The sequence below is a fragment of the Lissotriton vulgaris genome, chromosome 5, assembly GCF_964263255.1.
Source record: "Lissotriton vulgaris chromosome 5, aLisVul1.2, whole genome shotgun sequence".
In the NCBI taxonomy this organism is placed as follows: domain Eukaryota; kingdom Metazoa; phylum Chordata; class Amphibia; order Caudata; family Salamandridae; genus Lissotriton; species Lissotriton vulgaris.
Genome location: NC_141693.1, coordinates 1546362860 through 1546386954, shown reverse-complemented (window position 1 = coordinate 1546386954; position 24095 = coordinate 1546362860). Strand labels below are relative to the sequence as shown.

General features: G+C 43.0%; 8 non-coding genes across 8 annotated transcripts; all 8 read left to right on the top strand.

The window, feature by feature from the left end:
- Positions 1–723: 723 nt before the first annotated feature.
- Positions 724–796, top strand: TRNAR-UCG (transfer RNA arginine (anticodon UCG)). Its single transcript has one exon. It is a non-coding gene; the product is annotated as a tRNA-Arg (tRNA).
- Positions 797–9265: 8469 nt separating this feature from the next.
- Positions 9266–9338, top strand: TRNAR-UCG (transfer RNA arginine (anticodon UCG)). Its single transcript has one exon. It is a non-coding gene; the product is annotated as a tRNA-Arg (tRNA).
- A 2395-nt stretch (positions 9339–11733) lies between these two features.
- TRNAR-CCU (transfer RNA arginine (anticodon CCU)) lies at positions 11734–11806 on the top strand. Its single transcript has one exon. It is a non-coding gene; the product is annotated as a tRNA-Arg (tRNA).
- A 644-nt stretch (positions 11807–12450) lies between these two features.
- TRNAR-UCG (transfer RNA arginine (anticodon UCG)) lies at positions 12451–12523 on the top strand. Its single transcript has one exon. It is a non-coding gene; the product is annotated as a tRNA-Arg (tRNA).
- Positions 12524–14919: 2396 nt separating this feature from the next.
- On the top strand, positions 14920–14992 carry TRNAR-CCU (transfer RNA arginine (anticodon CCU)). Its single transcript has one exon. It is a non-coding gene; the product is annotated as a tRNA-Arg (tRNA).
- A 2235-nt stretch (positions 14993–17227) lies between these two features.
- TRNAR-UCG (transfer RNA arginine (anticodon UCG)) lies at positions 17228–17300 on the top strand. Its single transcript has one exon. It is a non-coding gene; the product is annotated as a tRNA-Arg (tRNA).
- A 2427-nt stretch (positions 17301–19727) lies between these two features.
- Positions 19728–19800, top strand: TRNAR-UCU (transfer RNA arginine (anticodon UCU)). Its single transcript has one exon. It is a non-coding gene; the product is annotated as a tRNA-Arg (tRNA).
- Positions 19801–22033: 2233 nt separating this feature from the next.
- On the top strand, positions 22034–22106 carry TRNAR-UCG (transfer RNA arginine (anticodon UCG)). The gene has a single exon. It is a non-coding gene; the product is annotated as a tRNA-Arg (tRNA).
- Positions 22107–24095: the final 1989 nt, after the last annotated feature.

Here is a 24095-nt window from a genome sequence, read left to right as displayed (position 1 = left end):
ATCTGTGCCTCAGTGGCCTAATGGATAAGGCACTGGCCTCCTAACCCAGGGATTGTGGGTTAGAGTCCCATCTGAGGTGAAAACCAATATCCACTCTTACTTTTCCATTAAAATTGATATATTTATTACATGCTTCCGCTCAGAAGCTAAAGTGGTATTAGGAACTTTGAAATGGTACCATTTTACTTCTGTACTCTTCAGAGTCATGTTGGCGTTCTGAAACTACAAAGTAGATTTTTAAACACCTATCTTTGTCAGATGCAACTTTGACCCGGCAGAAGATATTCCTTTGGAAAAAATGATTTGAATTGGATTGGTGTAACTGTTGTTTCTAGAGGTGGTGACAGGCTTTCAGCTACTTGAATAGGGCAAGTCAGGATTCATGAAACGTATACAACCTTTGAGCGTGTGTAAATTGGCATATCCAGAAAGGAGCAGTTTTTACTACTGTCAAAACAGTTTCTCTCCACTTCTGGAAATATCCAGAGCTATGTAAAGCATACAACTGAGCTTTATTCTCATGAAGAAAGAGGTTTAAATGCAAAAAAGAAAACAAAAGCTTATCGTACTGGTGACATTCTCATTATAGAGATTCCAAAAGAGTGCTTTAATTGAAAGGAGCTGAAAAAACACAATGGGATGTAAACCTAAATAACTATCAATATCATATTTGCCATCCTTGCATACCACCTACATTATAAAAATAAGCACAGCAAGACATATGACCGCGTGGCCTAATGGATAAGGCGTCTGACTTCGGATCAGAAGATTGAGGGTTTGAGTCCCTTCGTGGTCGGTTTTTGCCAATGGTCACACAACTCAGCTTTCCATTCAGAATGGAAGCAGGCTCTACCAATACTCTTATAGCCATCATGTTCTCATTCCTAATTATTCATGAAGTGGAGTACATACTGCACAGTCATTTAGATTGCATCTTCAGCCTAAAATCTTGTCCATGTTAATGGCATTAAGAAGTGCTTCTATGTACACGCACTGAATATGTAATAGGGTTGCAGAATTTTGACTTGACAGAATGGGTTTTTAGCTTAAGGGTGTGTAGATGAAATGCAAGGTGTGTAAGTATGTGTTCATGGAGTGCTTCAAGTGTAAAAATCTGTATGATTTGTGCAGTTAAAGTGCTAATTTTGCCTACGAGAAAGAAAAGTACTACGGAAGAATTATAAAGGATTGGCACATTGGCTGCCTTTGCTGATGACACAGTTGGCTAATTTGCAAAGCATTGGTATATTAAGTTGCAGAGTGTGGTTGAACTTGGTTAGGAGACTTGGTGCCTGTTTCTGTGTCCTGCTGAAGACAAGGACGGCTTGATACCACTGTCAAAGCCCAGTTTATTGAGAAAAGCATCCAGGAAAGAAGAAGTGTTGAGTCGAAAGTGGTTCTCCTCCAATTTCTCTCCACTTGCTCGAAATGCAGAGCCTCCATTATAGCACAGAACAGAGTGTTAAAGTCGGGGATGGAAGAGGATGAAAATGGGAAGTTTACTTATGGAGAGAACTGAGAAATGTCCTGTGTGCAGACACCAGTGTTTGACGATTGAATACATTTAAATAATCCCTCTAGACTGCAAGTGTTTATCTGTGCCTCAGTGGCCTAATGGATAAGGCACTGGCCTCCTAACCCAGGGATTGTGGGTTAGAGTCCCATCTGAGGTGAAAACCAATATCCACTCTTACTTTTCCAGAAAAATTGATATATTTATTACATGCTTCCGCTCAGAAGCTTAAGTGGTATTAGGAACTTTGAAATGGTACCATTTTACTTCTGTACTCTTCAGAGTCATGTTGGCGTTCTGAAACTACAAAGTAGATTTTTAAACACCTATCTTTGTCAGATGCAACTTTGACCCGGCAGAAGATATTCCTTTGGAAAAAATGATTTGAATTGGATTGGTGTAACTGTTGTTTCTAGAGGTGGTGACAGGCTTTCAGCTACGTGAATAGGGCAAGTCAGGATTCATGAAACGTATACAACCTTTGAGCGTGTGTAAATTGGCATATCCAGAAAGGAGCAGTTTTTACTACTGTCAAAACAGTTTCTCTCCATTTCTGGAAATATCCAGAGCTATGTAAAGCATACAACTGAGCTTTATTCTCATGAAGAAAGAGGTTTAAATGCAAAAAAGAAAACAAAAGCTTATCGTACTGGTGACATTCTCATTATAGAGATTCCAAAAGAGTGCTTTAATTGAAAGGAGCTGAAAAAACACAATGGGATGTAAACCTAAATAACTATCAATATCATATTTGCCATCCTTGCATACCACCTACATTATAAAAATAAGCACAGCAAGACATATGGAAAGGGGCGACCATTCGGTCCCCCCGAACGTATGGTGGAGTACCTCGATCCCCCCGGGAAGCCATCTTGGGCGGGAGGCGAGTCTCGGCTGGTATGCCCGAAGCGGCGTAGCCGGGGCGCGCCTTTTTCCCGCCCTAGTGTGGGCTGGCCTAGACACCGACGCGGCCGGCCACGCCCTCAGAGGCAGGCGGGGGCGGGTTCACGCCCACCCTGAAGACGGATAAAAGGAGCGGAAGCCAAGAAAGCATCCTCTTGTTCCTGTGCTCTGAAGCTGCACCTCCCCGCTGCACGTGAGCTCGAGACGGAACGAAGAGCCAATTTTGAGCGTTGTAATCTCTCTTTTGTCTTACAGATATCCCGTCTGAGAATGCCCAAGAAAGTCGGAAAGCGGGTCGGTACCGAGGAGATGCTCCGCATACTCATGAAGGAGATAGCCGATCTGAAGAAAAAGGTTGAGGCTAAGGACGGGGAGGGAGGACCGAAACGGCCTTTACAGGGAACAGTCCCCGGTGGAAAAAGCAAGAGGCCCAGAAGGGGAGCACTTGGGGGAGAGACCCCGGTTCCCGAAACCCTTCGAGAGGAGCCAACCCCGGTGCCGAAAGAGGGGAATCCAATCCCTGTGGTGGTCACCCCTGTGAACAGGGAGGATATGCCCCCCGAGTTAGCGGCACAATTGGCAGCGTGGTTGGGAAAAGATAGCGAGGGCGCCACGGCTGACGACGCCCGGGCAGTAATGAGGCAGCTGCGGGAATCTAGGGAGGCTGCGAAGGCAACATCTTCTGTTCCCCCACAGGTTCCGGCGGCTGGAAGTACAGCAGGCCCAAGTTCGGCGACAAACGTGGGGTCTACTTCAGGTAAGCGGCCATTGCCGATTGCGGGGGAGGGGTCTGTACCTTCTCGAAAGGAGAAGATTGCCCAGCACGTCCCACAAGAAATCAAGGAATTGATTTGGGCGGATAAATATGTAAACATGTTTTCATTGCTTACCGACCATTACGAGATCGAGCATGTGAAGAGTCAAAAGGAGCTCATGCATCCGAGTGTTTGGCGCGCAAAAATGGCCGCCTTCAAGGTCGACGAGACCATTGGTACTTGGGGCAGAGCATGGGGCATTTTTACGTCCATTATGGGTGAGCGCAGGCCTGAGTTGTTGACCGAGTTACCCATTTATCAGTCACGTATTATGGAGTATTCTGTGGCATATGGGGGCAATCAGTGGTTCTGCTATGATAATCTGTTTAGAAAAGCTAAAGAGCACAACCCATTGTTGTCTTGGGATTGTTACGACTCCGTCTCTTGGCAAAAAATGGAGAGTACAGGGATGTTGAAGGTGCCATTGGTAGGGAGTAACGGGGGGGAATCCTCCCGCCAAAACTCTGGGACACCCTTTCGGACGGGTGCAGGTAACGAGTACCACTCGAAGCCGAGTGGCAACACAGGTAAAAGGGGGATCTGTTGGAATTTTAACAGAGGCAAATGTACCAGGCCCCAGGGGTCATGCAAATTCAGACATGAGTGTGGGGGGTGCGGGCAGCCATCCCATCCTGAGTCCATGTGCAGAGCCAAAACGGGTGATAACGGTGGTAAGGGAGGCGCCAAACAGGTCTAATATAGTCCGAGGGGCGCCTTTACCGACCCTGATTGATACCATGGCAATGATTCCTTGGCTCAGCGAATACCCGGATCATGCTTCCGCTGGGGTGTTACGGAACGGGTTTTCATGTGGTTTCCGCATCCCAGTGGGGGATTTTCAGGGGGTTCCAAACTGTAAGAATCAAATGTCGGTCTTACAGCACACGGCGGTGGTGCAGGTAAAGATTGGAAAAGAGGTGACTCGAGGTCGTGTCGCCGGTCCATTCGATTTGCCACCGGTTGCTAACTTTGTGTGTTCTCCTCTAGGGGTGGTCCCCAAGAAGGACCCGGGTGAGTTTCGACTGATACATAATTTGTCAGCCCCACATGGTCTTTCCGTGAATGACGCGATAGACCCGGAAGTATGTTCGGTGCGGTACGCATCTTTCGATGAGGCCGTTGCCATGTTGAATCGCCTGGGGCCCGGGACGCTGATGGCCAAATCGGACATCGAGTCAGCGTTCCGGTTGCTCCCGGTACACCCAGACGATCAGCGTCTACTTGGTTTTCAGTTTCAGGGTCGATATTACATGGATAGATGTATGCCAATGGGATGCTCGATTTCATGTGCCTATTTCGAGAAGTTCAGTTGTTTTCTGCAGTGGGTATTCACGAGGAAGACAGGTTTTCAACATGTTATGCACTATCTCGATGACTTTCTGTTTTTGGGGGCAGCCGGGGATTCTGAGTGTGGACAGGCTTTACATGAATTTTGTGTCCTAATGAATCAATTCGGTGTGCCTTTGGCGCCAGGTAAGACTGTGGGTCCCTCGACCTTGATCGAGTTTCTGGGGATCGAGCTCGACTCGGTGGAAGGTTGTTTTCGATTACCCAAGGAAAAAGTGTTAAAATTCAGGTTATCCCTTGAGACATGTATTCGTGCAACGAAAGTAAACCTGCATCAATTGCAACAGGTGGTGGGTCAGTTGAATTTTGCCCTAAGGGTAGTGCCGATGGCGCGCCCTTTTTCCCGCTCGATTGCACAATCCATGGTCGGCCTGAAGGAAGGACATCATCGCACAAGACTCTCGGCAGAAGTTCGCCAGGACATGCGCATTTGGATTGCATTCCTGGCGGATTTCAATGGTCGAATTGTCTGGAACAAACCAGCGGTGTCTTCCGAGGAGTTGGGGCTTTGGACAGACTCGGCGGGGAGTATGGGTTTTGGCGCCATATTGGGTACACAATGGTCGGCTCAAAAATGGCCGTCATGGTGGCATGAGTGCGGGTTGACGAGTAACATTGCTTTTCTCGAACTGTTCCCTATTCTGGTGGCTTTGAAAACATGGCCAGAAGGGTTTAGGGATCACTCTGTGGTGTTCTGGTCTGATAACATGACCGTGGTTGAGTGTATCAATAGTCAGGCAGCACGATGCAAATTAATTCTGAGACTGCTCAAGGAAATTGTGTTGTTGTGCATGCAACTGAATGTACTGTTTAGGGCGCGACACGTGCCGGGGGTGATGAACCAAGCGGCTGATGCGCTTTCTCGTTTCCGTATGCAGGCCTTCTGGGGTTTTCTGCCCACAGCGGACCCGGTGGCGGCACCCTTTCCCGAAGCTCTCTGGTCTCTCGGTGCCCCGAACTACAAGACCTCGTGGGAGAGAGTTTAGCACCCAGGACGAGGAAGGCATATGAAGGGGCGTTCCGTTCCTATTGGGCCTTTTTGGGTACTGCCGGGGGGGAACTTTGGGGTCAGGAAGAGTTTGTAGTGAGATTCCTGCTCTCTCTACATAAGGCAGGCAAGTCAGTAGCTACGGCCCAGAGGCATCGGGCCGCCATTTCCTTTATGGCAAGGGCTCATGGGATCCAGGACCCGACAGCGTCTTTCGTTGTGCAGAAAGCGCTACGTGGGTGGCAACGCCTTGAGGGTCACAGGATAGACGATAGGCACCCGATAGGTCTGGATCGGTTGGCCCTGTTATTGTCCGTGCTACCGGTAACATGTTCATCCCAGTACGAAGCAGTGTTGTTCCGAGCCGCATTTGCATTAGCATTCCATGGGGCTATGCGGGTAAGCGAATTAGTGGCAAAGAACAAGCAGGATACGATGGGGGGACTGTGCCGGGAACACATTCAGGTCAGGGAGGAGACAATGACGGTCTCGTTTGTCAGGTCCAAATCCGATCAGAGTGCAATCGGGGACTGCGTAATCATCCAGAGGATCCCCGGGTCTTCCATGTGCCCTGTTGTGTGCGTAGAGGAATATTTAGCGCAGAGGGTGGCAGCATGGGGGGGGACCTTGTTAAGACACGCTGACGCCACCCCACTGACGAGGTTTCAGTTTCAGCGGGTGCTTGCGATGTCGATTTCGGCTGCGGGCTTGAACCCCGGCGACTTTGGGACCCATTCCTTTCGGATAGGGGCTGCTACGGAGGCTACAGCCAGGGGTCTGAATGTTGAACAAGTAAAACGTGTGGGGCGTTGGTCCTCGAACTGTTATAAGAGGTATGTGCGGTTGCACATGTTGTGAAGCTGTAATGATGTACTCACGCTTCTTGTTTTTGTTTGATTTTCAGTTGCGCAAGCCTACGAGGCGGGGCGGACTGTGCAGTCGACCCGACACCAGGGGGCCAGCGGTCAGACATTACCGGCTGTTAAAAAGGAGGTGTGGGTCGTGGGCCACTCATACGTGAGGCGTGCCGCGGACGTATTCAAAGCAGGTGACATGATTCACGTGGCTGGGGAATACGGGTACAGTGTGTCCTTCTACGGAAAGGGCGGGCTCTGTATTGACCAGTTTCGATCATTTTTCGAGGGTTTGTTAGGGCGGACGAGGTCACCGCCGTCTGTAGTCATAGTACATCTTGGGGGCAATGATTTGGTGACCACTGGTAGACGACTTCTTCTTGAGGCGATGCTTTCCACGGTAAGTTGGTTGGCGAGAAGAGTTCCAGGGTGCACAATTGCATGGTCCCATATGATCCCACGAAAAGTGTGGCGGGGGGCTATTTCTGTTTCTGCTCTGAATCATTCAGTAAGGAAAATTAATAATAAAGTGAGTAGATTGTTCCGTTCAAGTACACTGCATTCTATTTCGCATGGTTGTATCAAAGGGGACAGTATGTATTTGGGGGACGGTGTTCATTTGTCCCGGGTGGGGAACGAGTTACTCATAGGAGACTTCATAGCTTGGTTAAGGGGTTTACAGCATGACCTTTAGGTAGGAGTGTGTTGTGGGGGGTCCGGATAGCCGGTCAACTATCCGGCCTGTGGCGGTAAGGTCATGATCGGTGAGCAGTAATTCGAAGATCCCTATGAGGGGGCGTCACCCATTACGGATGGGAGCGCGTGGGGGAGGTGGCCAATTGGCCCCTCAACGGGGAGGCGGTCCTGTCTAAGGAGAGGCCGCCGGAAGGAAAGGAAAGGTGGTCAAGGCCCCTTCCTGGATAGGAGGGGCTACGGCCCCTCCTGGGGAATTTCCCGGGGCCAGGACATCTGCGACGGCAGATGGGTAAGTTGTGTGGGGTGCGGGAGGGGGTTTACGCTACCTTTTAGACACCTCACACGAGTCCTCGAACGACCGTTAAATGGCGTCGAGTTTATTGGGGCCCCCGTCAAGTACAAAGTGAAATTGGTAGATGCATTTGAGGTACGCCTCTGTGCGGTCACTCCTCTCACAAGTGAGGGGGGTATTTCTGGTTTAGGGATCTGACACCGGTTACGACCTTGCCGTTGGCCCTTAACGTTAGGATGTACAATTTCAAGTCAAATGTTTTGTAGGATGTTAGTTCGGCTAGGAGAACCTTTGTATTAGAGATCTGTTAAGGTTAGCCAAACATCGTAATGTGGAAATGAAATTGTACATAATATGAAACTGTTATTTTAATGTTTTAATTTTGTTTCATATTTTAAATAAATACGGCCGGGAAGGGTGACTCCCTTCCCGCCTTCCAAAAGTTCAAGAACGGTTTCCGGTTTCCCAATTCTTGGGGATTGTGTTGAGAGGGGGTGGCGGGTATCTCAGCCATATGGAAAGGGGCGACCATTCGGTCCCCCCGAACATATGGTGGAGTACCTCGATCCCCCCGGGAAGCCATCTTGGGCGGGAGGCGAGTCTCGGCTGGTATGCCCGAAGCGGCGTAGCCGGGGCGCGCCTTTTTCCCGCCCTAGTGTGGGCTGGCCTAGACACCGACGCGGCCGGCGACGCCCTCAGAGGCAGGCGGGGGCGGGTTCACGCCCACCCTGAAGACGGATAAAAGGAGCGGAAGCCAAGAAAGCATCCTCTTGTTCCTGTGCTCTGAAGCTGCACCTCCCCGCTGCACGTGAGCTCGAGACGGAACGAAGAGCCAATTTTGACCCACCCACCAGCCCCTGAGGACAGCGATTCCTTGTGAATACAGTTGATATAGTATCTTTTTGTTTTCTCTGTTTTCTTACAGGTTGTGATGATATCGTGAAATTTCTTAAAATACAATAAAGATTGGTTATTTTCAGTATATTTTGCTAATAAAGTTTTGGAGCAAGGATTGAGCAGTATTCACGCTTGGTAATAAGTGATGTTTGCTTTATAATCTCAGTAACTTAGTTAAACTTGTCGTATTTATTTTGGTCGGGCGGTAAGGTCATGATCGGTGAGCAGTAATTCGAAGATCCCTATGAGGGGGCGTCACCCATTACGGATGGGAGCGCGTGGGGGAGGTGGCCAATTGGCCCCTCAACGGGGAGGCGGTCCTGTCTAAGGAGAGGCCGCCGGAAGGAAAGGAAAGGTGGTCAAGGCCCCTTCCTGGATAGGAGGGGCTACGGCCCCTCCTGGGGAATTTCCCGGGGCCAGGACATCTGCGACGGCAGATGGGTAAGTTGTGTGGGGTGCGGGAGGGGGTTTACGCTACCTTTTAGACACCTCACACGAGTCCTCGAACGACCGTTAAATGGCGTCGAGTTTATTGGGGCCCCCGTCAAGTACAAAGTGAAATTGGTAGATGCATTTGAGGTACGCCTCTGTGCGGTCACTCCTCTCACAAGTGAGGGGGGTATTTCTGGTTTAGGGATCTGACACCGGTTACGACCTTGCCGTTGGCCCTTAACGTTAGGATGTACAATTTCAAGTCAAATGTTTTGTAGGATGTTAGTTCGGCTAGGAGAACCTTTGTATTAGAGATCTGTTAAGGTTAGCCAAACATCGTAATGTGGAAATGAAATTGTACATAATATGAAACTGTTATTTTAATGTTTTAATTTTGTTTCATATTTTAAATAAATACGGCCGGGAAGGGTGACTCCCTTCCCGCCTTCCAAAAGTTCAAGAACGGTTTCCGGTTTCCCAATTCTTGGGGATTGTGTTGAGAGGGGGTGGCGGGTATCTCAGCCATATGACCGCGTGGCCTAATGGATAAGGCGTCTGACTTCGGATCAGAAGATTGAGGGTTTGAGTCCCTTTGTGGTCGGTTTTTGCCAATGGTCACACAACTCAGCTTTCCATTCAGAATGGAAGCAGGCTCTACCAATACTCTTATAGCCATCATGTTCTCATTCCTAATTATTCATGAAGTGGAGTACATACTGCACAGTCATTTAGATTGCATCTTCAGCCTAAAATCTTGTCCATGTTAGTGGCATTAAGAAGTGCTTCTATGTACATACACTGAATATGTAATAGGGTTGCAGAATTTTGACTTGACAGAATGGGTTTTTAGCTTAAGGGTGTGTAGATGAAATGCAAGGTGTGTAAGTAGGTGTTCATGGAGTGCTTCAAGTGTAAAATCTGTATGATTTGTGCAGTTAAAGTGCTAATTTTGCCTACGAGAAAGAAAAGTACTACAGAAGAATTATAAAGGATTGGCACATTGGCTGCCTTTGCTGATGACACAGTTGGCTAATTTGCAAAGCATTGGTATATTAAGTTGCAGAGTGTGGTTGAACTTGGTTAGGAGACTTGGTGCCTGTTTCTGTGTCCTGCTGAAGACAAGGACGGCTTGATACCACTGTCAAAGCCCAGTTTATTGAGAAAAGCATCCAGGAAAGAAGAAGTGTTGAGTCGAAAGTGGTTCTCCTCCTATTTCTCTCCACTTGCTCGAAATGCAGAGCCTCCATTATAGCACAGAACAGAGTGTTGAAGTCGGGCATGGAAGAGGATGAAAATGGGAAGTTAACTTATGGAGAGAACTGAGAAATGTCCTGTGTGCAGACACCAGTGTTTGCCGATTGAATACATTTAAATAATGCCTCTAGACTGCAAGTGTTTATCTGTGCCTCAGTGGCATAATGGATAAGGCACTGCCCTCCTAAGCCAGGGAATGTGGGTTCGAGTCCCATCTGAGGTGAAAACCAATATCCACTCTTACTTTTCCAGAAACATTTATATATTTATTACATGCTTCCGCTCAGAAGCTTATGAGGTATTAGGAACTTTGAAATGGTACCATTTTACTTCTGTACTCTTCAGGGTCCTGTTGGTGTTCTGAAACTACAAAGTAGATTTTTAAACACCTATCTTTGTCAGATGCAACTTTGACCCGGCAGAAGATATTCCTTTGGAAAAAATTATTTGAATTGGATTGGTGTAACTGTTGTTTCTAGAGGTGGTGACAGGCTTTCAGCTACTTGAATAGGGCAAGTCAGGATTCATGAAACGTATACAACCTTTGAGCGTGTGTAAATTGGCATATCCAGAAAGGAGCAGTTTTTACTACTGTCAAACAGTTTCTCTCCACTTCTAGAAATATCCACAGCTATGTAAAGCATACAACTGAGCTTTATTCTCATGAAGAAAGAGGTTTAAATGCAAAAAAGAAAACAAAAGTTTATCGTACTGGTGACATTCTCATTATATAGATTCCAAAAGAGTGCTTTAATTGAAAGGAGCTGAAAAAACACAATTGGATGTAAACCTAAATAACTATCAATATCCTATTTCCCATCCTTGCATACCACCTACATTATAAAAATAATCACAGCAAGACATATGACCGCGTGGCCTAATGAATGAGGCGTCTGACTTCGGATCAGAAGATTGAGGGTTCGAGTCCCTTCGTGGTCGGTTTTTGCCAATGGTCACACAACTCAGCTTTCCATTCAGAATGGAAGCAGGCTCTACCAATACTCTTATAGCCATCATGTTCTCATTCCTAATTATTCATGAAGTGGAGTACATACTGCACAGTCATTTAGATTGCATCTTCAGCCTAAAATCTTGTCCATGTTAGTGGCATTAAGAAGTGCTTCTATGTACATGCACTGAATATGTAATAGGGTTGCAGAATTTTGACTTGACAGAATGGGTTTTTAGCTTAAGGGTGTGTAGATGAAATGCAAGGTGTGTAAGTATGTGTTCATGGAGTGCTTCAAGTGTAAAATCTGTATGATTTGTGCAGTTAAAGTGCTAATTTTGCCTACGAGAAAGAGAAGTACTACAGAAGAATTATAAAGGATTGGCACATTGGCTGCCTTTGCTGATGACACAGTTGGCTAATTTGTAAAGCCATGGTCTATTAAGTTGCAGAGTGTGGTTGAACTTGGTTAGGAGACTTGGTGCCTGTTTCTGTGTCCTGCTGAAGACAAGGACGGCTTGATACCACTGTCAAAGCCCAGTTTATTGAGAAAAGCATCCAGGAAAGAAGAAGTGTTGAGTCGAAAGTGGTTCTCCTCCAATTTCTCTCCACTTGCTCGAAATGCAGAGCCTCCATTATAGCACAGAACAGAGTGTTAAAGTCGGGGATGGAAGAGGAAGAAAATGGGAAGTTCACTTATGGAGAGAACTGAGAAATGTCCTGTGTGCAGACACCAGTGTTTGACGATTGAATACATTTAAATAATGCCTCTAGACTGCAAGTGTTTATCTGTGCCTCAGTGGCCTAATGGATAAGGCACTGGCCTCCTAAGCCAGGGATTGTGGGTTCGAGTCCCATCTGAGGTGAAAACTAATATCCACTCTTACTTTTCCAGAAAAATTTATATATTTATTACATGCTTCCGCTCAGAAGCTTATGAGGTATTAGGAACTTTGAAATGGTAAAATTTTACTTCTGTACTCTTCAGGGTCATGTTGGTGTTCTAAAACTACAAAGTAGATTTTTAAACACCTATCTTTGTCAGATGCAACTTTGACCCGGCAGAAGATATTCCTTTGGAAAAAATGATTTCAATTGGATTGGTGTAACTGTTGTTTCTAGAGGTGGTGACAGGCTTTCAGCTACTTGAATAGGGCAAGTCAGGATTCATGAAACGTATACAACCTTTGAGCGTGTGTAAATTGGCATATCCAGAAAGGAGCAGTTTGTACTACTGTCAAAACAGTTTCTCTCCTCTTCTGGAAATATCCAGAGCTATGTAAAGCATACAACTGAGCTTTAATCTCATGAAGAAAGAGGTTTAAATGCAAAAAAGAAAACAAAAGCTTATCGTACTGGTGACATTCTCATTATATAGATTCCAAAAGAGTGCTTTAATTGACATGAGCTGAAAAAACACAATGGGATGTAAACCTAAATAACTATCAAAATCATATTTCCCATCCTTGCATACCACCTACATTATAAAAATAAGCACAGCAGGACATATGACCGCGTGGCCTAATGGATAAGGTGTCTGACTTCGGATCAGAAGATTGAGGGTTCGAGTCCCTTCGTGGTCGGTTTTTGCCAATGGTCACACAACTCAGCTTTCCGTTCAGAATGGAAGCAGGCTCTTCCAATACTCTTATAGCCATCATGTTCTCATTCCTAATTATTCATGAAGTGGAGTACATACTGCACAGTCATTTAGATTGCATCTTCAGCCTAAAATCTTGTCCATGTTAATGGCATTAAGAAGTGCTTCTATGTACACGCACTGAATATGTAATAGGGTTGCAGAATTTTGACTTGACAGAATGGGTTTTTAGCTTAAGGGTGTGTAGATGAAATGCAAGGTGTGTAAGTATGTGTTCATGGAGTGCTTCAAGTGTAAAATCTGTATGATTTGTGCAGTTAAAGTGCTAATTTTGCCTACGAGAAAGAAAAGTACTACAGAAGAATTATAAAGGATTGGCACATTGGCTGCCTTTGCTGATGACACAGTTGGCTAATTTGCAAAGCATTGGTATATTAAGTTGCAGAGTGTGGTTCAACTTGGTTAGGAGACTTGGTGCCTGTTTCTGTGTCCTGCTGAAGACAAGGACGGCTTGATACCACTGCCAAAGCCCAGTTTATGAGAAAAGCATCCAGGAAAGAAGAAGTGTTAAGTCGAAAGTGGTTCTCCTCCAATTTCTCTCCACTTGCTCGAAATGCAGAGCCTCCATTATAGCACAGAACAGAGTGTTAAAGTCGGGGATGGAAGAGGATGAAAATGGGAAGTTTACTTATGGAGAGAACTGAGAAATGTCCTGTGTGCAGACACCAGTGTTTGACGATTGAATACATTTAAATAATGCCTCTAGACTGCAAGTGTTTATCTGTGCCTCATTGGCCTAATGGATAAGGCACTGGCCTCCTAAGCCAGGGATTCTGGGTTGAGTCCCATCTGAGGTGAAAACCAATATCCACTCTTACTTTTCCAGAAAAATTTATATATATATTACATGCTTCCGCTCAGAAGCTTATGAGGTATTAGGAACTTTGAAATGGTACCATTTTACTTCTGTACTCTTCAGGGTCATGTTGGTGTTCTGAAACTACAAAGTAGATTTTTAAACACCTATCTTTGTCAGATGCAACTTTGACCCAGCAGAAGATATTCCTTTGGAAAAAAATGATTTGAATTGGATTGGTGTAACTGTTGTTTCTAGAGGTGGTGACAGGCTTTCAGCTACTTGAATAGGGCAAGTCAGGATTCATGAAACGTATACAACCTTTGAGCGTGTGTAAATTGGCATATCCAGAAAGGAGCAGTTTGTACTACTGTCAAAACAGTTTCTCTCCTCTTCTGGAAATATCCAGAGCTATGTAAAGCATACAACTGAGCTTTAATCTCATGAAGAAAGAGGTTTAAATGCAAAAAAGAAAACAAAAGCTTATCGTACTGGTGACATTCTCATGATATAGATTCCAAAAGAGTGCTTTAATTGAAAGGAGCTGAAAAAACACAATGAGATGTAAACCTAAATAACTATCAATATCATATTTCCCATCCTTCCATACCACCTACATTATAAAAATGAACACAGCAGGACATATGACCGCGTGGCCTAATGGATAAGGTGTCTGACTTCGGATCAGAAGATTGAGGGTTCGAGTCCCTTCCTGGTCGGTATTTGCCAATGGTCACACAACTCAGCTTTCCGTTCAGAATGGAAGCAGGCTCTTCCAATACTCTTATAGCCATTATGTTCTCATTCCTAATTATTCATGAAGTGGAGTACATACTGCACAGTCATTTAGATTGCATCTTCAGCCTAAAATCTTGTCCATGTTAGTGGCATTAAGAAGTGCGTCTATGTACACGCACTGAATATGTAATAGGGTTGCAGAATTTTGACTTGACAGAATGGGTTTTTAGCTTAAGGGTGTGTAGATGAAATGCAAGGTGTGTAAGTATGTGTTCATGGAGTGCTTCAAGTGTAAAAATCTGTATGATTTGTGCAGTTAAAGTGCTAATTTTGCCTACGAGAAAGAAAAGTACTACAGAAGAATTATAAAGGATTGGCACATTGGCTGCCTTTGCTGATGACACAGTTGGCTAATTTGTAAAGCATTGGTCTATTAAGTTGCAGAGTGTGGTTGAACTTGGTTAGGAGACTTGGTGCCTATTTCTGTGTTCTGCTGAAGACAAGGACGGCTTGATACCACTGTCAAAGCCCAGTTTATTGAGAAAAGCATCCAGGAAAGAAGAAGTGTTGAGTCGAAAGTGGTTCTCCTCCAATTTCTCTCCACTTGCTCGAAATGCAGAGCCTCCATTATAGCACAGAACAGAGTGTTAAAGTCGGGGATGGAAGAGGATGAAAATTGGAAGTTTACTTATGGAGAGAACTGAGAAATGTCCTGTGTGCAGACACCAGTGTTTGACGATTGAATACATTTAAATAATGCCTCTAGACTGCAAGTGTTCATCTGTGCCTCAGTGGCCTAATGGATAAGGCACTGGCCTCCTAAGCCAGGGATTGTGGGTTCGAGTCCCATCTGAGGTGAAAACCAATATCCACTATTACTTTTCTAGAAAAATTTATATATTTATTACATGCTTCCGCTCAGAAGCTTATAAGGTATTAGGAACTTTGAAATGGTACCATTTTACTTCTGTACTCTCCGGACTCATGTTGATGTTCTGAAACTACAAAGTAGATTTTTAAACACCTATCTTTGTCAGATGCAACTTTGACCCAGCAGAAGATATTCCTTTGGAAAAAATGATTTGAATTGGATTGGTGTAACTGTTGTTTCTAGAGGTGGTGACAGGCTTTCAGCTACTTGAATAGGGCAAGTCAGGATTCATGAAACACATACAACCTTTGAGTGTGTGTAAATTGGCATATCCAGAAAGGAGCAGTTTGTACTACTGTCAAAACAGTTTCTCTCCACTTCTGGAAATATCCAGAGCTATGTAAAGCATACAACTGAGCTTTAATCTCATGAAGAAAGAGGTTTAAATGCAAAAAAGAAAACAAAAGCTTATCGTACTGGTGACATTCTCATTATATAGATTCCAAAAGAGTGCTTTAATTGAAAGGCGCTGAAAAAACACAATGGGATGTAAACCTAAATAACTATGAATATCATATTTTCCATCCTTGCATACCACCTACATTATAAAAATAAGCACAACAGGACATATGACTGCGTGGCCAAATGGATAAGGCGTCTGACTTGGGATCAGAAGATTGAGGGTAGAGTCCCTTCGTGGTCGGTTTTTGCCAATGGTCACACCACTCAGCTTTCCATTCAGAATGGAACCAGTCTCTCTAAATACTCTTATAGCCATCATGTTCTCATTCCTAATTATTCATGAAGTGGAGTACATACTGCACAGTCATTTAGATTGCATCTTCAGCCTAAAATCTTCACCATTTTAGTGGCATTAAAAAGTGCTTCTATGTATACGCACTGAATATGTAATAGGTTTGCAGAATTTTGACTTGACAGAATGGGTTTTTAGCTTAAGGGTGTGTAGATGAAATGCAAGGTGTGTAAGTATGTGTTCATGGAGTGCTTCAAGTGTAAAATCTGTATGATTTGTGCAGTTAAAGTGCTAATTTTGCCTACGAGAAAGAAAAGTACTACAGAAGAATTATAAAGGATTGGCACATTGGCTGCCTTTGCTGATGACACAGTTGGCTAATTTGTAAAGCATTGGTCTATTAAGTTGCAGAGTGTGGTTGAACTTGGTTAGGAGACTTGGTGCCTGTTTCTGTGTCCTGCTGAAGACAAGGACGGCTTGATACTACTGTCAAAGTCCAGTTTATTGAGAAAAGCATCCAGGAAAGAAGACGTATTGAGTCGAAAGTGGTTCTCCTCCAATTTCTCTCCACTTGCTCGAAATGCAGAGCCTCCATTATAGCACAGAACAGAGTGTTAAAGTCGGGGATGGAAGAGGATGAAAATGGGAAGTTTACTTATGGAGAGAACTGAGAAATGTCCTGTGTGCAGACACCAGTGTTTGACGATTGAATACATTTAAATAATGCCTCTAGAGTGCAAGTGTTTTAACTGTGCCTCAGTGGCCTAATGGATAAGGCACTGGCCTCCTAAGCCAGGGTTTGTGGGTCAAGTCCCATCTGAGGTGAAAACCAATATCCACTCTTACTTTTCCAGAAAAATGTATATATTTATTACATGCTTCCGCTCAGAAGCTTATGAGGTATTAGGAACTTTGAAATGGTACCATTTTACTTCTGTACTCTTCAGGGTCATGTTGGTGTTCTGAAACTACAAAGTAGATTTTTAAACACCTATCTTTGTCAGATGCAACTTTGACCCGGCAGAAGATATTCCTTTGGAAAAAATGATTTGAATTGGATTGGTGTAACTGTTGTTTCTAGAGGTGGTGACAGGCTTTCAGCTACTTGAATAGTGCAAGTCAGGATTCATGAAATGTATACAACCTTTGAGTGTGTGTAAATTGGCATATCCAGAATGGAGCAGTTTGTACTACTGTCAAAACAGTTTCTCTTCACTTCTGGAAATATCCAGAGCTATGTGAGCATACAACTGAGCTTTAATCTCATGAAGAAAGAGGTTTAAATGCAAAAAAGAAAACAAAAGCTTATCGTACTGGTGACATTCTCATTATATAGATTCCAAAAGAGTGCTTTAATTGAAAGGAGCTGAAAAAACACAATGGGATATAAACCTAAATAACTATGAATATCATATTTTCCATCCTTGCATACCACCTACATTATAAAAATAAGCACAGCAGGACATATGACTGCGTGGCCTAATGGATAAGGCGTCTGACTTCGGATCAGAAGATTGAGGGTTCAAGTCCCTTCGTTGTCGGTTTTTGCCAATGGTCACACAACTCAGCTTTCCGTTCAGAATGGAAGCAGGCTCTTCCAATACTCTTATAGCCATCATGTTCACATTCCTAATTATTCATGAAGTGGAGTACATACTGCACAGTCATTTAGATTGCATCTTCAGCCTAAAATCTTGTCCATTTTAGTGGCATTAAAAAATGCTTCTATGTACACCACTTATTATGTAATAGGTTTGCAGAATTTTGACTTGACAGAATGGGTTTTTAGCTTAAGGGTGTGTAGATGAAATGCAAGGTGTGAAAGTATGTGTTCATGGAGTGCCTTAAGTGTAAAATCTGTATGATTTGTGCAGTTAAAGTGCTAATTTTGCCTACGAGATAGAAAAGTACTACAGAAGAATTATAAAGGATTGGCACATTGGCTGCCTTTGCTGATGACACAGTTGGCTAATTTGTAAAGCATTGGTCTATTAAGTTGCAGAGTTTGGTAAGCATTGGTCTATTAAGTTGCAGAGTTTGGTTGAACTTGGTTAGGAGACTTGGTGCCTTTTTCTGTATCCTGCTGAAGACAAGGACGGCTTGATACCACTGTCAAAGCCCAGTTTATTGAGAAAAGCATCCAGGAAAGAAGAAGTGTGGAGTCGAAAGTGGTTCTCCTCCAATTTCTCTCCACTTGCTCGAAATGCAGAGCCTCCATTATAGCACAGAACAGAGTGTTAAAGTCAGGGATGGAAGAGGATGAAAATGGGAAGTTTACTTATGGAGAGAACAGAGAAATGTCCTGTGTGCAGACACCAGTGTTTGACGATTGAATACATTTAAATATTGCCTCTAGACTGCAAGTGTTTATCTGTGCCTCAGTGGCCTAATGGATAAGGCACTGGCCTCCTAAGCCAGCGATTGTGGGTTCGAGTCCAATCTGACGTAAAAACCAATATCCACTCTTACTTTTCCAGAAAAATTGATATATTTATTACATGCTTCCGCTCAGAAGCTTAAGTGGTATTAGGAACTTTGAAATGGTACCATTTTACTTCTGTACTTTTCAGAGTCATGTTGGTGTTCTGAAACTACAAAGTAGATTTTTAAACACCTATCTTTGTCAGATGCAACTTTGACCCGGCAGAAGATATTCCTTTGGAAAAAATGATTTGAATTGGATTGGTGTAACTGTTGTTTCTAGAGGTGGTGACAGGCTTTCGGCTACTTGAATAGGGCAAGTCAGGATTCATGAAACATATACAACCTTTGAGCGTGTGTAAATTGGCATATCCAGAAAGGAGCAGTTTGTACTACTGTCAAAACAGTTTCTCTCCACTTCTGGAAATATCCAGAGCTATGTAAAGCATACAACTGAGCTTTAATCTCATGAAGAAAGAGGTTTAAATGCAAAAAAGAAAACAAAAGCTTATCGTACTGGTGACATTCTCATTATATCGATTCCAAAAGAGTGCTTTAATTGAAAGGAGCTGAAAAAACACAATGGGATGTAAACCTAAATAACTATCAATATCATATTTCCCATACTTGCATACCACCTACATTATAAAAATAAGCACAGAAGGACATATGACTGCATGTCCTAATGGATAAGTCGTTTGACTTCGGATCAGAAGATTGAAGGTTCGAGTCCCTTCGTGGTCGGTTTTTGCCAATGGTCACACAACTCAGCTTTCCATTCAGAATGGAAGCAGGCTCTTCCAATACTCTTATAGCCATCATGTTCTCATTCCTAATTATTCATGAAGTGTAGTACATACTGCACAGTCATTTAGATTGCATCTTCTGCCTAAAATCTTGTCCATGTTAGTGGCATTAAGAAGTGTTTCTATGTACACACACTGAATATGTAATAGGGTTGCAGAATTTTGACTTGACAGAATGGGTTTTTAGCTTAAGGGTGTGTAGATGAAATGCAAGGTCTGTAAGTATGTGTTCATGGAGTGCTTCAAGTGTAAAATCTGTATGATTTGTGCAGTTAAAGTGCTAATTTTGCCTACGAGAAAGAAAAGTACTACAGAAGAATCATAAAGGATGGGCACATTGGCTGCCTTTGCTGATGACACAGTTGGCTAATTTGTAAAGCATTGGTCTATTAAGTTGCAGAGTGTGGTTGAACTTGGTTAGGAGACTTGGTGCCTGTTTCTGTTTCCTGCTGAAGACAAGGACGGCTTGATACCACTGTCAAAGCCCAGTTTATTGAGAAAAGCATCCAGGAAAGAAGAAGTGTTGAGTCGAAAGTGGTTCTCCTCCAATTTCTCTCCACTTGCTCGAAATGCAGAGCCTCCATTATAGCACAGAACAGAGTGTTAAAGTCGGGGATGGAAGAGGATGAAAATGGGAAGTTTACTTATGGAGAGAACTGAGAAATGTCCTGTGTGCAGACACCAGTGTTTGACGATTGAATACATTTAAATAATGCCTCTAGACTGCAAGTGTTTATCTGTGCCTCAGTGGCCTAATGGATAAGGCACTGGCCTTCTAAGCCAGGGATTGTGGGTTCGAGTCCCATTTGAGGTGAAAACCAATATCCACTCTTACTTTTCCAGAAAAATTTATATATTTATTACATGCTTCTGCTCAGAAGATTATGAAGTATTAGGAACTTTGAAATGGTACCATTTTACTTCTGTACTCTTCAGGGTCATGTTGGTGTTCTGAAACTACAAAGTAGATTTTTAAACACCTATCTTTGTCAGATGCAACTTTGACCCGGCAGAAGATATTCCTTTGGAAAAAATGATTTGAAATGAATTGGTGTAACTGTTGTTTCTAGAGGTGGTGACAGGCTTTCAGCTACTTGAATAGGGCAAGTCAGGATTCATGAAACGTATACAACCTTTGAGTGTGTGTAAATTGGCATATCCAGAAAGGAGCAGTTTGGACTACTGTCAAAACAGTTTCTCTCCACTTATGGAAATATCCAGAGCTATGTAAAGCATACAACTGAGCTTTAATCTCATGAAGAAAGAGGTTTAAATGCAAAAAAGAAAACAAAAGCTTATCGTACTGGTGACATTCTCATTATATAGATTCCAAAAGAGTGCTTTAATTGAAAGGAGCTGAAAAAACACAATGGGATGTAAACCTAAATAACTATGAATATCATATTTTCCATCCTTGCATACCACCTACATTATAAAAATAAGCACAGCAGGACATATGACTGCGTGGCCTAATGGATAAGGCGTCTGACTTCGGATCAGAAGATTGAGGGTAGAGTCCCTTCGTGGTCGGTTTTTGCCAATGGTCACACAACTCAGCTTTCCATTCAGAATGGAACCAGTCTCTCTAAATACTCTTATAGCCATCATGTTCTCATTCCTAATTATTCATGAAGTGGAGTACATACTGCACAGTCATTTAGATTGCATCTTCAGCCTAAAATCTTCACCATTTTAGTCGCATTAAAAAGTGCTTCTATGTACACGCACTGAATATGTAATAGGGTTGCAGAATTTTGACTTGACAGAATGGGTTTTTAGCTTAAGGGTGTGTAGATGAAATGCAAGGTGTGTAAGTATGTGTTCATGGAGTGCTTCAAGTGTAAAATCTGTATGATTTGTGCAGTTAAAGTGCTAATTTTGCCTACGAGAAAGAAAAGTACTACAGAAGAATTATAAAGGATTGGCACATTGGCTGCCTTTGCTGATGACACAGTTGGCTAATTTGTAAAGCATTGGTCTATTAAGTTGCAGAGTGTGGTTGAACTTGGTTAGGAGACTTGGTGCCTGTTTCTGTGTCCTGCTGAAGACAAGGACGGCTTGATACCACTGTCAAAGCCCAGTTTATTGAGAAAAGCATCCAGGAAAGAAGAAGTATTGAGTCGAAAGTGGTTCTCCTCCAATTTCTCTCCACTTGCTCGAAATGCAGAGCCTCCATTATAGCAGAGAACAGAGTGTTAAAGTCGGGGATGGAAGAGGATGAAAATGGGAAGTTTACTTATGGAGAGAACTGAGAAATGTCCTGTGTGCAGACACCAGTGTTTGACGATTGAATACATTTAAATAATGCCTCTAGAGTACAAGTGTTTATCTGTGCCTCAGTGGCCTAATGGATAAGGCACTGGCCTCCTAAGCCAGGGATTGTGGGTCGAGTCCCTTCTGAGGTGAAAACCAATATCCACTCTTTCTTTTCCAGATAAATTTATATATTTATTACATGCTTCCACTCAGAAGCTTATGAGGTATTAGGAACTTTGAAATGGTACCATTTTACTTCTGTACTCTTCAGGGTCATGTTGGTGTTCTGAAACTACAAAGTAGATTTTTAAACACCTATCTTTGTCAGATGCAACTTTGACCCGGCAGAACATATTCCTTTGGAAAAAATGATTTGAATTGGATTGGTGTAACTGTTGTTTCTAGAGGTGGTGACAGGCTTTCAGCTACTTGAATAGTGCAAGTCAGGATTCATGAAATGTATACAACCTTTGAGTGTGTGTAAATTGGCATATCCAGAAAGGAGCAGTTTGTACTACTGTCAAAACAGTTTCTCTCCACTTCTGGAAATATCCAGAGCTATGTGAGCATACAACTGATCTTTAATCTCATTAAGAAAGAGGTTTAAATGCAAAAAAGAAAACAAAAGCTTATCGTACTGGTGACATTCTCATTATATAGATTCCAAAAGAGTGTTTAATTGAAAGGAGCTAAAAAAACACAATGGGATGTAAACCTAAATAACTATGAATATCATATTTTCCATCCTTGCATACCACCTACATTATAAAAATAAGCACAGCAGGGCATGTGACTGCGTGGCCTAATGGATAAGGCGTCTGACTTCGGATCAGAAGATTGAGGGTTCGAGTCCCTTCGTGGTCGGTTTTTGCCAATGGTCACACAACTCAGCTTTCCGTTCAGAATGGAAGCAGGCTCTTCCAATACTCTTATAGCCATCATGTTCACATTCCTAATTATTCATGAAGTGGAGTACATACTGCACAGTCATTTAGATTGCATCTTCAGCCTAAAATCTTGTCCATTTTAGTGGCATTAAAAAGTGTTTCTATGTACACGCACTCATTATGTAATAGGTTTGTAGAATTTTGACTTGACAGAATGGGTTTTTAGCTTAAGGGTGTGTAGATGAAATGCAATGTGTGTAAGTATGTGTTCATGGAGTGCCTTAACTGTAAAATCTGTATGATTTGTGCAGTTAAAGTGCTAATTTTGCCTACGAGATAGAAAAGTACTACAGAAGAATTATAAAGGATTGGCACATTGGCTGCCTTTGCTGATGACACAGTTGGCTAATTTGTAAAGCATTGGTCTATTAAGTTGCAGAGTTTGGTAAGCATTGGTCTATTAAGTTGCAGAGTTTGGTTGAACTTGGTTAGGAGACTTGGTGCCTTTTTCTGTATCCTGCTGAAGACAAGGACGGCTTGATACCACTGTCAAAGCCCAGTTTATTGAGAAAAGCATCCAGGAAAGAAGAAGTGTGGAGTCAAAAGTGGTTCTCCTCCAATTTCTCTCCACTTGCTCGAAATGCAGAGCCTCCATTATAGCACAGAACAGAGTGGTAAAGTCAGGGATGGAAGAGGATGAAAATGGGAAGTTTACTTATGGAGAGAACAGAGAAATGTCCTGTGTGCAGACACCAGTGTTTGACGATTGAATACATTTAAATATTGCCTCTAGACTGCAAGTGTTTATCTGTGCCTCAGTGGACTAATGGATAAGGCACTGGCCTCCTAAGCCAGCGATTGTGGGTTCGAGTCCAATCTGAGGTAAAAACCAATATCCACTCTTACTTTTCCAGAAAAATTGATATATTTATTACATGTTTCCGCTCAGAAGCTTAAGTGGTATTAGGAACTTTGAAATGGTACCATTTTACTTCTGTACTCTTCAGAGTCATGTTGGTGTTCTGAAACTACAAAGTAGATTTTTAAACACCTATCTTTGTCAGATGCAACTTTGACCCGGCAGAAGATATTCCTTTGGAAAAAATGATTTGAATTGGATTGGTGTAACTGTTGTTTCTAGAGGTGGTGACAGGCTTTCAGCTACTTGAATAGGGCAAGTCAGGATTCATGAAACATATACAACCTTTGAGCGTGTGTAAATTGGCATATCCAGAAAGGAGCAGTTTGTACTACTGTCAAAACAGTTTCTCTCCACTTCTGGAAATATCCAGAGCTATGTAAAGCATACAACTGAGCTTTAATCTCATGAAGAAAGAGGTTTAAATGCAAAAAAGAAAACAAAAGCTTATCGTACTGATGACATTCTCATTATATCGATTCCAAAAGAGTGCTTTAATTGAAAGGAGCTGAAAAAACACAATGGGATATAAACCTAAATAACTATCAATATCATATTTCCCATCCTTGCATACCACCTACATTATAAAAATAAGCACAGAAGGACATATGACTGCGTGTCCTAATGGATAAGGCGTTTGACTTCGGATCAGAAGATTGACGGTTCGAGTCCCTTCGTGGTCGGTTTTTGCCAATGGTCACACAACTCAGCTTTCCATTCAGAATGGAAGCAGGCTCTTCCAATACTCTTATAGCCATCATGTTCTCATTCCTAATTATTCATGAAGTGTAGTACATACTGCCCAATCATTTAGATTGCATCTTCTGCCTAAAATCTTGTCCATGTTAGTGGCATTAAGAAGTGTTTCTATGTACACACACTGACTATGCAATAGGGTTGCAGAATTTTGACTTGACAGAATGGGTTTTTAGCTTAAGGGTGTGTAGATGAAATGCAAGGTCTGTAAGTATGTGTTCATGGAGTGCTTCAAGTGTAAAATCTGTATGATTTGTGCAGTTAAAGTGCTAATTTTGCCTACGAGAAAGA